Consider the following 16,194-nt stretch of genomic DNA (forward strand, 5'->3'; position numbering starts at 1 on the left):
GATCAACTTTTTTTTAATACGACTGCCAACCAATCCCATATTTTATTGCTGCATTATTTCCCGAGGCGGTTGTGTCCACAGCAGCGTTGCCAGCCAATTTTGGCAGGACGTCCCGATTTTTAAATCAAATTTAAATATCCCGCGCGGGACAGGCTCGGTCCCGCTTTTCGGAGAGAGACACTGACTTCACCAGACTATTGTTTGAAAACTTTTTAATTTCGATTTTTTGTTTTTTTTTCTTTTTTTATTCTAAAGACGAATTTAACGATAGAGTAAATCTGATTTAAAATATTTTTTTTTTGTTAAAATACATTTACTATGGCTACTTTTACTATCTATTGTCACGGAAACGTAATTTTAAGTCAAATAAAAAGATAAATATTTGAAAACCTTTGATTATATACGTTTTTTTACTATGTCCCGCTTCTGACGGAAGAATCCCGCTATTTTCACTCAAAAAGTACCAAAGTCCCGACTTGGCGAAAAAAAAAACTGGCAACGCTGGTCCACAGTCAGCTGCTACTGCGCGTAGGTACGCAGCGCATTGTACGGGTTGATAGATGGCCGGCGTCCGTGAGATATCGCTTGCACCTCGGCTTTGGGGTAACTGTCCGTTTCCACTGTATTGCGTTGTGCCGATAAAATAAGTTAATCATGTGTCCATTTATTGTTAGTATCATCATGTGGTTTCATTTTTATATGCAAATGAATAGTTAATTTAAAACTAAAAAAAAGGGAAGTAATTGTGGTAAATCTAAAAAAAACCACTTAAATCTTAAAAAGATGACCAAAATTTTTTCATTAAATAACTTTTCGGCTCAGGCCTGATGTTTGCATTCCTATTTTGAATGTCTTAAATTTTTTTTTAATTTTTATAATTTCAGCGAATATAAAGCGAACATTGTATAAAAACTCTCATTCTTAGAGACAGACAATTTTTAAATACCTAGTTGACATCTTGATAAGCTGATATTATGCAAAAGACGTGCTCACATTCTGAATAGCAGACATTTTGTGAAAAATACGTTTCAGGAAAATCTTAGGCCTGTTGAGCCAATTTTTCTTTCTTTAATGCTTTTGAATCTTTAAATTCAAAAGTTTTGTAAAATAGTACCTCTCGACCAACTTCCGATACTTCACGGCCTCAAACAGAGTACAATATAATGGAAACAGTCACTCTGACGTCACCACGATTTATTTTCTAGCTGTCAAAATCTAGTGACGATGGTTGAAGATACAACTTTAGTAATGTAAAATAATATTACCTATAGTTTACATTTTAATAAATTAAAGCAATGATCTCTGTGACCATGCCATGACTTGTTGCGGATAGCTTATTTTGAAGCCTTTGCGATAAATTACCTACTTAATTAATTTGCCTTAAATTTTACAACGAAGTTTAGTAAAATAAAATAAAAGTTCCTATAACTTTGATTATTGAAAAGTAAATTAAAGTAAGATTTTGTTGAACAAGAGGAACTTCATTGACGTTCCCCAGAGTTCATAAATCTGTATGGTTTAGACTTAAATTTCGCCTATTCTGCTCAGAAACCGTTACTCCAATAAATTTTAAGGCTCGGACAATGAGTTGCTCCGACGACCCCAGGTTTGTACGTCAAAGCGATGATATATTACGATTTGCTTAAAGGGGACCTTTTTTTTGTTCTCCCAGTAATGGTTTTACTTAATCGACACCAGTGAGACAGGTATACACAATGTTGGGAGTGCGAAAGAGTCAGAAGATTTAGAGTGCATCAGTTCCCGCCAACTGAGGATCATTCAGACAAATGTTTGGTTATAGTCAACAGTTTCTTGTGAGCTCTTCATTGAGATTGTTGTGGATTAAAATCAGTTTTTATTTTTCTATGAATGTAATATTTAGTGCTGAAATGGAAGAAGCCTATTTGCAACTTGGTGATTAACCATCAGAAGGAACAACTATGTAAAAGGATTTCTATGATTGTGGTGCATGTAAGTAATTGTCATAACATTTTGATTTTTCTTGTGTGAGTAATTTGAATAGTACCTTCCCTTCAATTTGACTTTGGTGCAAGGAAAAGCAATTTTATATTCCGTTGTCATGAAATAGTGCCCTCTGTGAAAAATTTTGTGTATCAGTACAGCTCGGAGGCTCTAGCTTCAGAGATGGGAAAACAGTGGAAACTGGAAGGCTTCATAGGGAATAAGTTTATGTTGTTCCGAGAGATGGCGTTACTGGTACCGTTAAGTTTTCTAAAAAAAAAATATTCTTTTGTTTTTATTATTATGTATAAGTTGTCGGTGGTTGCGAGATTATAAAGACTGCTTGGATTTTATGTAAGAGTATAATGTATGTATAAATTAAACTAATATCTTTTATGTGAATAGCCACATTTCCTCACAACGTTTTTATGAAGGCCAGTAAGGCCACTAATATTACATTTTTATAGATTGCATTATCGTTGCATTATTTAATAAATCTAACCTAACGTAACGTAAACTCATGGTAAGCAAACCGAAATCGAAAATATTTCATCTGTCCTGCAAAATTTTGCCATAAAAATCCAGCTTGCAATCAGCGTCAACAGCAGCCGCAGTCTGTTGTCCCGTTCCAAATTGCATTGCACATGGCAACATAAATCTGCAAAGAAAGTCGAGTGTTGCCACAACACCTAAATTAATTCCGCCTTGCAAATTTACAGGCTGCGTTTACTTGATACCCGTAATAGTTCGTAGCCAGCTCTGCAGAGGAACTTGTGAATGGGGAAACTTCTTGGTGCTTGTTCTTATGCGATTTTGTGTGGTTCAAGTTGTAGGGAGCAGCGTATTAAAGTTCCTATATACGTAGGTTGACTATAGTCAATATACCATATGACTGCTCAGAGCTGAGTTGCACCACCTAAACTTTGACCGTAACTATAACGAAACCAGTGGTTTTTGTATGGAGTTTGACAGATTTTTGACGTAATTTGTCAAAGCTAAAGTAAGATGGTGGTGCAATCTAGTCTAATTGATAGATTTTATTGGAGCACATAATTTGAGTCCATCATTGGAAAAGCTCACCATCCATACACCTACTTAATGTTGAATGGATCATTCGATAACTACCCAAATAAGATGGCTATAACCGTTAACTATTTTCTAGGTAAAATTACCTGTGTAAGCTCGTCACACTTCTTATTCTTTCTTTGTGACTAATTGTCGCGCACTTACATATTCTCTCGTTTATGACGAATACCTAATCTGATAATACGAATTAGTAACTTCTTATAACTCTGAAAAACGTAGTTTAAGCATTACGATCCGTTATACATCTCGTAGACTTCGCACGCGATGTCGCCGACCAGGATATTAAATTAGTCTCCGAACATTATCACTTTTCTCGTATCATCCTAAAATCTCATCATTTTCCTCACGAAAAGTACTTTGGCTTAGCTTATAATATGATGTTTGCGTTTCTAAGCTTTTAAATCATCGTCACCATCATCTTCAGCCATAGGACGTCGACTGTTACGTAGGCCTCCCCAATGCTTTCCATGTTGATCGGTTGGTAGCGGCCTGCGTCCAGCGTTTCCCTCGACACAAGAGACTGGACACGTGAGTCCAGTTGGTGAAACTCAAAATTAGTATCACTTAGTATTTCGTCATCTCTACACACCTAAGATTTTTACATGGATTTAATCACTTTCACACGTGTGTACTGGACACACGTCTCACAACACACACTCTTGTGCCAAGTTGGTGAATAGCCCAATAATTTATTCGCAATTGGATAAAGGTAGCCTGATAAAGGTAGCAGGAAGGCACTGGATGCAGACCGCTACCAACCGTGCGATGTGGAAGTCATTGGGGGAGGCCTATGTTCAGCAGTGAACGTCCTGTGGCTGAAATGATGATGATGATGAATTGGATAAATAAACTTCAAATACGATATAATAAATAAGCACGATAGGAGAATTTTTTCCCGCGCGCATTTTATTGGGCAGACAGATGTTGGTAACTGCACCCATTCTGGTCAGACCCCTCTACTATAGTTTAGTAACGCTTGAAGTTTAACTACGGCATAGTTGTTTAAATATGTGCTAATATAATCGGGGCAAAGACAAAAGTTTTCATTTCGCGTAGCACGTGCGCTATAAGACAAGGCAGCTGCTGGAAATGTGAGGTCTATAAACTCTTTTTACTGCTGTGTATGATCTGTATTGCGTCTCTCAGATACTTGCTGCGAAGAACATAACTCTTGAAGAGATTTGCTGGCTGTATATAATCGGGGAATATCTAAAGGCAACGATACACAATCTCGATCTACGTCCATATACATATTTGATTTATGAATTACAAATCAGTCATTGGTAAAAGAGCATAAGTTAATGGATTTTTAAATGATAACTCACTTAACTTTGTGGATTTACAATTTTCTCTATATTACTTAAGAACAAAATTTAATTTGTGAAGTATTTTGTCCACATACGAAAGCTTTGAAAGCTAAAACACCACAACCTGTATACGAGGTAGGGGCAAACAGATGACAAATACGCGCGTTAACGCCTCTGTCTGAACTGCTGCCAACGTTGATGCGATTTTGTATCAACTCTTATTTTAGTGGATTTATAATTTTCTCTATGTTACTTAAGAACAAAATTGAATTTGTGCAGTCTTTTGTCTACAAACGAAAGTTTTTATAAAACACCACACCCTGTATACGAGGCTGGGGCAACCAGATGCTACAAATGCGCGCGTTAACGCCTCTGTCTGAACTGCTGCCAGCGCTGATGCGATCGTATCGACTTTTATAGAATCAAGGTTCTGCTTTCATAATCTAGGTTTTGAAATGGTTTAGAATCAGATTTTCAATGTTTGAAAATGAGTATTGATAGTGTTAGACTGAGTTATTGAATTAGCTTTAACAAAAGTTTGAGTTTCATTTCTTTACAGGTTTAATGCGTTATTAGGAAATGAAAGGAACAAAATGTCAAGTCTCTGAGTGTACCAATATCATACGTCTACTTTCTGAATAAGTGATTGTAAGTCCTGTAGACCTGTCTTTCTTTTATCTAAGTTTTAGCTTTATTCTAGAAATTTTTCCATACACAAATTTTTAAGTGACTTTGCCAGCATAAAAATACCAAAACGTTGCAATGAAAGTGTTGATTTGAGCAGCTATTTGCACTGTTTTATGGTAATTTTACGAGCGCCATAAAATTTTCGGTCCAATTAAAGGCGGGATTATTTATTTTTTATGTTCCAGCCGGTAATCTGGTTTCGAAGAAACAAAAGAACACGCTATCAGTTTGGTTTTACGATAGGAAAATCACATTGTATCAGAAATGATCCAGTATAGACGTCAAGAAAATATTATTTATAGTAAATTCATGAGGATCCTGCTTGAACAGTTTTTTTTTCATTTTTCCTGAAAAAAATAATATACGGGCAGGCAGCAATGTAAACAAAATTTAAAAAAAAACAAAACACTGGCTGAAAATAAAGAACTTAAAATAACAGAAGCACCACACATAATGTTTACGGGGTTCGTTGCCCCCGTCTGTGACAATTATGATCCTAGCTAGGGGTCGGTCCCTGAGTTAGCCACTCCGGAATCTGCGTGGCCAGCATAACCTAGCCTCCCAGACCCTCGAACCCCCTTTAAATATGTATCACCCCGGCGGGTCTTCATAAAACAGTGAATGTGCGAGGGAGCGTGCCGCATGTGTTAATGTCTTTTTTAATGCTTCGCACTCGACGCACCAGGGCCGGATTAACCAACTCGGGGCCCCTAGGCACAGCTCGTTTCGGGCCCCCCACAAAACCGCAATTTGGATTTTTTTTCTGTCTACATTACGAAATAGAATGAAAGTACCATCATCATCAACAACAGACTTCAGTCATCACATTGCAAAGGTATTATACGCCTTCCTTCAAGTGAAAAGACTTTCGCCACTATCTATCTAGTAGGTACAGCACGAAGTATCGGAGTCATTTAAAAATGAAACAAAGAATAGGAAAATCTTGCATATTTTTATAAAACTAACATAAACATTAAAAAATAAAAATGTACATAAAGTCATGTAAACCAAAGCAGTAATGCCAACTAGGCCAGTAGAATAAGACATGAAAATCAATCAAATCGGAAATAATTCCTACAAAAGGTTTTCTTGTTTTAACTAGCGTTTGCCCGCGGCTTCACCCGCGTGAAATTTCGTTTGTTACAGATCGTCATAAATTATAGCCTATAAATGTTATTCTGGGTTTTAAACAATAATACTGTAAAGATTCATAAAAATCCGTTCAGTAGTTTTTGCGTGGAAGAGTAATAAACATCCAGACATCCAAACTTTCGCATTCATAATATTAGTAGAATGGTTTCATTTGTTGCTCTTTAAGACTATCCAAATTTTTCGACTTCAACCGAGTTGTGCGTAAGTGGTGTAGCCACATCAACAACAACAGGTTCATATTAAAACGCTGAAGAGTTTGTTTGTTAGTTTGTTTGAACGCGCTAATCTCAGAAACTAGTGGTTTGATTTAAATAATTAGTTTTGTGTGTACTAGCTCGTAAATTGAGGAAGGTTATAGGATATATACCATCACGCTACGACTAATAGGGACGAAGCAGTAAAGAAAAATGTTGCAAGCAAGGGAAATAGTATTCAAACTATTTTCACGCGTATGAAGTTGATTTTGTGGCGTCGAACCTTGGACCAGGCGTACGGCTAGGCAACGCAGTCGTGCAGTAGGGTGCAAGGAAGAGTGGCAGCCATAGTAGATAACACAGAGTCGTTCAGGAGAGTGCAGAAAAGAGGTGCAGCAACCGTAGTTACGGATGAAGGGGGAACACGAATCCAACTCGTGAGGCTTGACAGGGATACGCTGGTTGAGGCGGCCCTTTTCAAGGTTTGGGACCCTGCGGGTATATTTTCTTTCTACTTTGTCGAAGATAAGCACGATAACAGTTTGTCAAAAACATATGAATTTGGTCTTATTCAATGCAGGATTGAATGTCCTTCAACCGTCATGAAGATCAGTTTTCGATACAGTAAGTCCTTTACACGGTATAACAGTAAAACCGCAAAAATGGCCCTTACGAGGGGCCCCACCACTTAAGCACAACTCCGCCGAAGTCGAAAATCTAGGATAGTAGGTATTAATGGGCAACAAATGAAGCCATTAAAACAATAAAATCTTTTGTAGGAATTATTTCCGATTTAAAATCTAATTCTATGGCCTAAACGTTACGAAAATGAATTAACTTCCACAATATCGAAATATGACGATTAAATGTGTAAACCAAAATAAGGCGAAGTTTTAAGGTGGTTTGAGTTTTGTTGCATAAAAATAATCTTTAACATAATTTTATTATGTTTTTTTTTTAATTTTTTTAATCGGGAGTGCTGGGCCCCTGGTCATAATGGGCCCCTAGGCACTGGCCTAAAGTGCCTTATGGATAATACGGCACTGCGACGCACTAAAATCCTTGGTTAGTGTTAGTTTTCGCAATTAAGTTTTATTGGCGGGTTTTACTTTTTAAGTTCAATGGTTAACCTGAATTTTAAACCAGTAGCAGTACCTATGTAATAAAGAGTCATATTGTAAATCGTGGTATGATAATTTATAATTATTTTCGAGCAACTCGTGTTTTCAAATATTTTTCAAACTTAAATAATTGGAATTTTAGACTTAGACTTAGTTAAAATTATTTTGATTAATGTAACATTGTTATTACGATTCACATGATCATTACTATTTATCGTGTAGTATTAATCCAATTACCCTGAACGATTCATTTAATTACGCCATAATTACCACTGTAACGCCATAACTATAGCAAATCGACCAGTTTCTATTTCTGTCACGTTTGGTTTATGGCAGCCAATGGCCACTATGGTTAATAGCACATCTAAATCACGTCTTAATTGTCCCACTAGTTGGAATGTGCCGCGAGATATGCCCTGCGAAAGCATTAATTAATTTAACAGCGAGTGATAATGCAGTTTCGTGCCGGTTTAAACGACGATATTTTTGACGTTATACGATTTTAAAAACGTTTGAAAGAAATTCAGCCAGCATCCTCGCTTCTTTGCGCTTATAGTAGACGCTCTTGGGTATTTCTCATCGCCACGGTTNCCCTCTTTTGTTTTGAAAGTTGTTCATTTCATAATATTAGGTCGTAATATTAAATAGAAAATACCTTGGTATACCTACCTTTTTAAAGCATGAATGAACATGTTAGAATCTAATCCATTCTCAGGTATACCAAGATGAGTAGGCTGCCTTTTGAAAATGAAGTAAATCGATAAGTTGTGATAAGTGTGTCTATTTATTTAGACTTAAGTACTAACTGAGCTTTGTCTACGACATCACTCGTCTCCGAAACTCTCGCAAAATTTTGCTCTATCCTTTGATGAAAGATTTTACTTCAGATTAAAGACACGTTTTACCCCCTTCATCTATCTTACGCGGCTTAGATTTTTCATAAAAAAAGATTTTCCCGCTAATTCCCGTTCCCGTGGGAATTTCGGGAATTCCTTTCTTAGTGCACCTCTACGGTACCTAAGGTACGTCCTTTCCAAATGTCAAGTGCCTACGTTTGGCCGTTTAGGCTGTGCGTTGATATGTCAGTCAGTCAGTCACTTTTCCCAAAATTTCCCTTCACTTCTCTGCTCTTAAGTATACTATAACCTGCCCAGGAGTATAAAGAATAATTGTACCAAGTTTTGTTAAAATCCGTCGAGTAGTTTTTGTTTCTATAAGGAACATACAGACAGACAGACAAACATTTTACTGATTGCATTTTTGGCATCAGTATCGATCACTAATCACCCCCTGATAGTTATTTTGAAAATATATTTCATGTACAGAATTGACCTCTCTACAGATTTATTATAAGTAGGAGATAAATTGCAGAATTAGAGAATCAGAATATGATCTCTGTAAAATAGAAAATATCATTTTTCGTGGTTATAGATTTATTAGAATAACTAGCTTTCCGCCCGCGGCTTCGCCCGCGTGGAATTTTGTCTGTCACAGAAAAACTTTATCGCGCGCGTCCCTGTTTCAAAAACCGGGATAAAAACTATCCTATGTTCTTTCCCGGGACTCAAACTATCTCTATGCCAAATTTCATCAAAATCGGTTGCGAGGTTTAAGCGGGAAAGCGTAACAGACAGACAGACAGACAGACAGACAGACAGACAGAGTTACTTTCGCATTTATAATATTAGTTGGGATNTAGAATAATTTCCAATTCTTTAATGTACGCTATGTTTAGTAAATAAAATAACTGTAAGAACTTTTCTTATAAATACTCAGCGTTATATTTACAGGGAATGAAACACCATAATAAATTCAAAGGGTAAAGATCAACTTTGTATCTTCGCGAAAAGAATTTAAAGCAAACATTTCCAGTTAAGTCAAGTGAGAAAATATTTATCAAGCCGAAAGTCTTAACTCGTGCGTCTTATGTCAAAGGAGTAAGTCTCAAATTGGCGTAGATATTGAACCATATTAACAGAACATGGCCGGTGTTACTTCTAACCCGGTATTAAGTTGCGCTTAATAACCCTCTAAGGAGATAAATATTCCGATATTTCCGAGTGCTCCCGACGTAGCTTCAGAATTAAACTGAATTATGTTAGAAAATGAGAGGAATTAGTGCGGGAACGAAATAATCCTCCTCAAAATGGGAGCGGGCGTCGTTTTTAAGGAAAACGAACAAAATACGATAAGCGTAGTTTATTGCAAGGCTTTCATTATTATAGAAGTTGCAGTATTTACTATTGTAGATAAAAGTAGTGTAGATTACTATTTGTAGTGAACATTTTTGTATTGGCTGTAGATATAAACTTTAATCTGCATACACAATAATTTTCCCTCCTAAATAATCCGCGTATCACGGGCATGCCAACTGCGAATCGACAAACAGAAAACATTTCATGTTTAAACAAGAGCACATATTCCAAACTGATTCAGTAGGTCCATTCAGAGTCAGAACCTTCCCGTGTCCGTGAAATAAAGACAAACATTAGCGAATCCTCAAACTGTATGGCCAGCGAGCGAAGTGTAAGCCAAATCATCTACATACCATTTAAGTTTCTTGTATTTAGGCTAAGTTTTTATTCAATAAATTTATCTTATCTTATCTTATCTTATCTTATCTTATCTTATCTTATCTTATCTTATNTCGTTTTTAAGGAAAACGAACAAAATACGATAAGCGTAGTTTATTGCGAGGCTTTTATAGAACTTGCTGCAATTGCTATTGTAGATAAAAGTAGTGTCGATTACTATTTGTAGTGAACATTTTTGTATTGGCTGTAGATATAAACTTTAATCTGCATACACAATTTTCCCTCCTAAATAATCCGCGTATCACGGGCACGCCAACTGCGAATCGACAAACAGAAAACATTTCATGTTTAAACAAGAGCACATACTACAAACTGATTCAGTAGGTCCATTTAGAGTCAGAATCTTCCCGTGGATGTGATAAAAGGGGACAACGAAGGGACCAAATTCACTTATCACCACTTAACATCAGGTTTCAGGTGTAAGTGCAGTCAAATGTTTGCTTTGTATTGGATAAAAACATGCTAACATCAGGAATCCTCAACCTGTCTGGTCAGTGTGCAAAATGTAGGCCAAAACTTGCCACTGGTAAGGAGGGTCAAGCTGCTGCAGTGGAGACTAAAAATTAACCTCATGATGATATCCCTCTTGAACGTAACTGTTCGTTTTAGTAATAACTGCTGGACAAGAACCCCCCAAGAATTGATCTTGTCCTTCCGCGACCTTTACTAGATCGTCGTCATATAGATATATCACCCGTTGTCCTAGTTGAGCGTTGGAACGCGACAAGGCACGACGTGACGTAAAGCGACTAATACTTCACGTGACGTTTGACACATGTCAAGAGACACGACTACGTAGGCCTATCAACGACAACTTGATAAACATTTTCACAGCGCGTCGTTGTATCGTGATGCCGCATTTGACGATCATTTAAATTATAACAACGAGTATTGGTGCAGAGATCTTACTGACTCTTTCCATTTTGTGTCAGGACACGAACATGGCCGCCGATACATGCCGGATTAATAACGAGTGCGTTTAATTTATCATCCGCTAACAAATGACGCGCCCAAACAGGATCAGTTCGAGATAACATGCCTTTGTTCCTGGATTTGTTCGTTATTAATAGAGAAATTATGTTCTTATTAATAAAGAAAATCTGATAAAGACTCTAGTTATTGGTTAAAGGTACCTTGGTTAAAGGGAAAGGTATTTGAACATGGTGATTTTATTTAAAAATTGTTTGTTGTAATCTAAGTATAAATATTATGTTACTTGTGAGTGAGTTTTCCATTAGCTGTTGAAGTCGAGAACAAAGCCAAGCTATCAGACTAGTACACCAAAATTAATACCATGGTGNTTTATCTTATCTTATCTTATCTTATCTTATCTTATCTTATCTTATCTTATCTTATCTTATCTTATCTTATCTTATCTTATCTTATCTTATCTTATCTTATCTTATCTTATCTTATCTTATCTTATCTTATCTTATCTTATCTTATCTTATCTTATCTTATCTTATCTCTTATCTTATCTTATACATTCCTCTTGTAAAGTAAGGAGGGTCGTGCTCTTGCAGTAGAGTAATAATTACCTGGTGATGATAATAATATCCCTCTTGCTTTTGACTCTACGCATGTAGGTACCATTCATTCAGCTATAAATAAATGACGTCCACTGGCTGGTTAAAGGCCTTCCCTAAGAAGTTCCAAAACTCGTTCACCCTTTGCATTTGTCCTAGGTGAGCGTAACGACGACGCGACGTAAAGCGACCAATACTTACTTCACGTGACGTTTGACACATGTCATGACACACCACTACGTAGGTCAATAACAACGACTACCTCCTTGATATTTTCACAGCGGGTCGCGTCACATCGCATCGCGTTTCGCGTTGTGATGCTGCATTTGTCTTTCGCCTAGGGCAATGGGTTATCGTGAAGAGACCTTTCTGTGATTACCATGAGTTTACTTTAGGTGTGCTCGCTAGCGAGTGCGTCAAAAATCTATCAAGAATTTAGTTATTGAAAGTAGCCGCTAGGAGCGCTGCACAATCTGTCATACATTTAATGACATTTTTTACGCAGTCGCTAGCGAGCACACCTAACGTAAACTCATGGTAAGCACACTGTATCTTTCCATTTTGTGTCAGGACACGAAAATGGCCGCCGATACATGCCGGATTAATAACGAGCGCGTTTAATTTATCATCCGCAAACAAATGACGCGCCCAAACAGGATCAGTTCGAGATAACATGCCTTTGTTCCTGGATTTGTTCGTTAATAATAGAGAAATTATGTTATTAATCAAGAAAAACTGATAAATACTCGCCGTATTGATTAAAGGTAAGCAAGTATCTTACATTACCAATGCTAAGGAAAAAGTATTTGAACATGGTGATTTTATTTAAGTACTCGTATGTTATGAAAATTGTATTTTGTAATCTAATTACGAATAAAGTGATTCAGTTGCTGAAGATGAAACGATTTGATTAATTGTTAGCTACATCGAAAAGCATTGTAATCATAGGGAAACCTTGGAAATGTTTTTCAATGATAACAGGTTTGTGTAATGATCATTGAGGTACAAATATTTTACATTTTCTGTTGAGGTCGAGAACAAAGCCAAGCTATCAGACTAGTAAGTACACCAAAATTAATAAACATGGTGTTGTATGGTGGAAGTTTAACTTGTACGTTTAATTGCGTATATCGGGACATGGGGTCCCAGGGGCGAGCGGTACAGGTTTAATATTGGCGTTATTTTTTATCACCCCCGTTACGTCGGCCCGGCCAATGGCAGCCAATATTAAAATACATATAGCTCATCCTTTTGCGATGTTTTGTAATTTGATTTGTACGTAAAAGGCCTCTTTGATGTCGGCATTTACCTACTTTCGGAACTCTTATATGGATGCTTATAAATAATATTTTACATTGAAAAAGAGACTCATAAAATATGATCAATTCTGATTTAATATTTGGTTATTGTTCGTTTCATTTGATGATGAGCAAAAAGTTAATTGTGATGTTATTTGTTGTAACATTCGTTTTTCTCCCAAAACTCTGCAGACAAACAAAACAAAAGAAAAACAAAGGGGTTATTTATTAGCAGATGCGAAGCTAAATGACGAGAACGATGAAGCCTCCGAAATGCTCATTCTCACCGCATCAAAAATGCTAATTCACACCAAGTTCCACCTCATCCTCGCTTTGCGGAGCGTTTCATTAAAATACAGAATGACAGCCAAATAAAAGGCTTACTTTTTTGACCCAGCCTCGGTACATGGCCGCCTAGAAGCGAAAATGCCGCGCTCTAAAATGGCGGGTGAAAGATCAATATGAGCTACCAGAGCTCTGTCTCTTTTCCACGTATTCAGACCGCTCTTCTCTCTCAGTCTGGCGCGACGCCGTGCCACAGATACGATATGTCGTATGGACAGATTTCAGCGTCGCAATTTTCGCGGATTCCTCTTCAAACTGAAACCCTTTAGAGTTCCTGGTCACTAACTCATATTTGTATAGCTATTAGCAATTTGCGGGAATGTCATTACCCCCAGCCAAAGATAATGCTTGATTATGAAAATTTCGGTCGCTTAAAATTATTTTACGGACTGTAAACATTTAATTGACGGTTTTGTTAATTGAAGTTTGGTGGCACCCGGAATTAAAATTGCTACATGGACGGTTTCACGGGAAGCCTGAACAAATAAACAGAACACTCCCTAATCCTTTGACACGGCTGGTGTTGACTGAATTTTCAGTTATTTTATTTGTGGGCGCAATCATTTTATAAATCTTCAGCAAATGTCTACCTAATTTAATTTCAGACCACAGTTTAAAATACTCATTTTCTTAAAATAATGTCGCATTATGAACCATGATGATCATTACTTTAAAGAGCCTAACAAAAACTAAAAATGTTATATTATGAGCACGTTGAAGACGCTTATTTCAAATCTGTGTGCTTACCATGAGTTCACGTTAGGTGTGCTCGCTAGCGACTGCGTAAAAAAATGACATTAATTATATGACATATTGTGCAGCGCCCCTGGCGGCTACTTTCAAGAAACAAAATCTTCATAGAGATTTTTGACGTACTCGCTAGCGAGCACACATAACGTAAACTCATGGTAGGTACACTGAACAACGATATCGACTTCGAAAACCTTGGCCTTACTAAGGCAATAAATCGATAGTCCCTATCTTGCTCCGATATAAGTGGGGAGCTAGTCTGCATGCAAACTACCGTTTATAAATTGTCGCTATGTTCTTCTGACATCGGGCAATGTAATTTGAATTACATTTTGTCGATTCTGTTCATAACGCCATCCATTTTTTCATTAACAAAATCTAGTTATTCCATTCTAATAGAAACAAGATTTATTCGAACTAATAAAAAATAGAAAAAATTGTAATGTGTAAGATATTTTTTTTTAAATTAAAAAACAGGTTTATTGGGTGACATAAAAAACTGGCGAGTTTAAGGATTTTGTTCAAATATTCGAACAAAGAACACTGTGAATTTGAATTAGTGTCAATGGCCAGTATCAGAATAATTCAAATATTCAAAAATAGAACACTGAATTTGAATCCGAAATATTTTATTGTATTTTCTTTATATCCAAATGTCACTGGCCAGTATCAGAGCTAGTTCCATGTTCATTAAAGCTTCACATTAGGCCCTCGCGGGTCGCCGGTAATCGAAGAGTTAGTGTGACACCCGGGCCAGATTTATGTCGGGATCTGATCGATCCACTTGGGGCCGGGTGAATCTGAAAAACGAAGGGCATTGCATCAATCAAAGGCTTGTCCTTTTGGGAAGACATTTTTGAGGGAAGACTGAAAGTATTAATTTTTAAGTAGTCAGCATTGCGTTCCCTTATAAGGCACTAACAAGTTTAAGGCTGAATTACACCGGGTATTGAATTAAACATTTAACATTATAAGTATTCTGTTAGTCGACCCAAAGAAGATCCCAACTAATATCCCAACCAACTAATATTATAAATGCGAAAGTAACTCTGTCTGTCTGTCTGTCTGTTACGCTTTCCCGCTTAAACCTCGCAACCGATTTTGATGAAATTTGGCATAGAGATAGTTTGAGTCCCGGGAAAGAACATAGGATAGTTTTTAACCCGGTTTTTGAAACAGGGACGCGCGCGATAAAGTTTCTGTGACAGACAAAATTCCACGCGGGCGAAGCCGCGGGCGGAAAGCTAGTAACATAATAATAGGAATTTGGTGTCATTAATCAAGACGTTGAGCGTTAGGTTTATTTTACATCATTTGAACTTTGAAATAAAATACAAATGCCAAGAAAAGAATACACTATCTTATCACTGTATCGCAATTCATAAAGTGTCTATCCAAAGTTTTATGTAATGATATCGAAACACAAAGAGAATTTTTCTTAAAACCGCTTAGCGTTCCTCCGAAATTTTCCCGTTCCGTCATCCTGAACAGGCCGAACACTTAACAAAAGCTCTTCAAATCCCACCGCAGGAGTAAAAACAAGAAATCTCCGCTCGTTACTCATCGAACACATCTTTGTGATTACTTTCGCTGGAAACTCCACCCTAACACCACCAACGTGGGGTTTAAAATGAAATACTGCTGATGTAATGGTTACGTCATTTGAAATGAGACAAAAGATCATCCCGGGAGGAGGTAAAAAAGTGAATAATTCGCTTACATATCTCGCAACATGGTAGGCGTCTTGGGAGACGCAACAATTTCCTATTTGCCAGACTCGGTACCGCCATAAAAATATGCTATTTGCCAGAACGAATATGTGACTATGCGATCGCGAAAATATGACTTTATACGCCAGTGACGGTTGGCTCGTTTTATAAATATTTGGCCTTATAAAAAGGTTTGCGCTGAGGGAAATGTGTTTTATCTGGGAAATGGCACAGACTTACCATCTCATAATTGTATCATGTTTAGAAATGAAACTACTTACGTATTGTTACGGTAAATAGCCATAACAATATAAAATTTAAAATAACAAACAATAAAAGTGTTTTAAAATTTCACTAAGGAGATTCCAATTCAAAAGTCTTAAACTGAAAACTTGAATTTGGTCTTTTAAGGACTTCTAGTTTAAGAGAACAGCACTATACTTAAGCAAGCGAGAGAATAAGC

At 36.9% G+C, this 16,194-nt stretch overlaps 1 long non-coding RNA gene across 1 annotated transcript in view; it reads left to right on the forward strand.

Annotated features, from left to right (window-relative positions):
• The first annotated feature begins 1,796 nt into the window (after positions 1-1,796).
• Positions 1,797-16,194, forward strand: part of LOC114360275 (uncharacterized) — a 40,455-nt gene continuing 26,057 nt past the window's right edge. The window contains exon 1 of the long non-coding RNA XR_003656498.1: positions 1,797-1,971. This is a non-coding gene — a long non-coding RNA (uncharacterized LOC114360275). The remainder of the gene's footprint in view (positions 1,972-16,194) is intronic.

Source organism: Ostrinia furnacalis, unplaced genomic scaffold, assembly GCF_004193835.3.
Source record: "Ostrinia furnacalis isolate ACB-3 unplaced genomic scaffold, ASM419383v2 OfSCF4915, whole genome shotgun sequence".
NCBI lineage: Eukaryota > Metazoa > Arthropoda > Insecta > Lepidoptera > Crambidae > Ostrinia > Ostrinia furnacalis.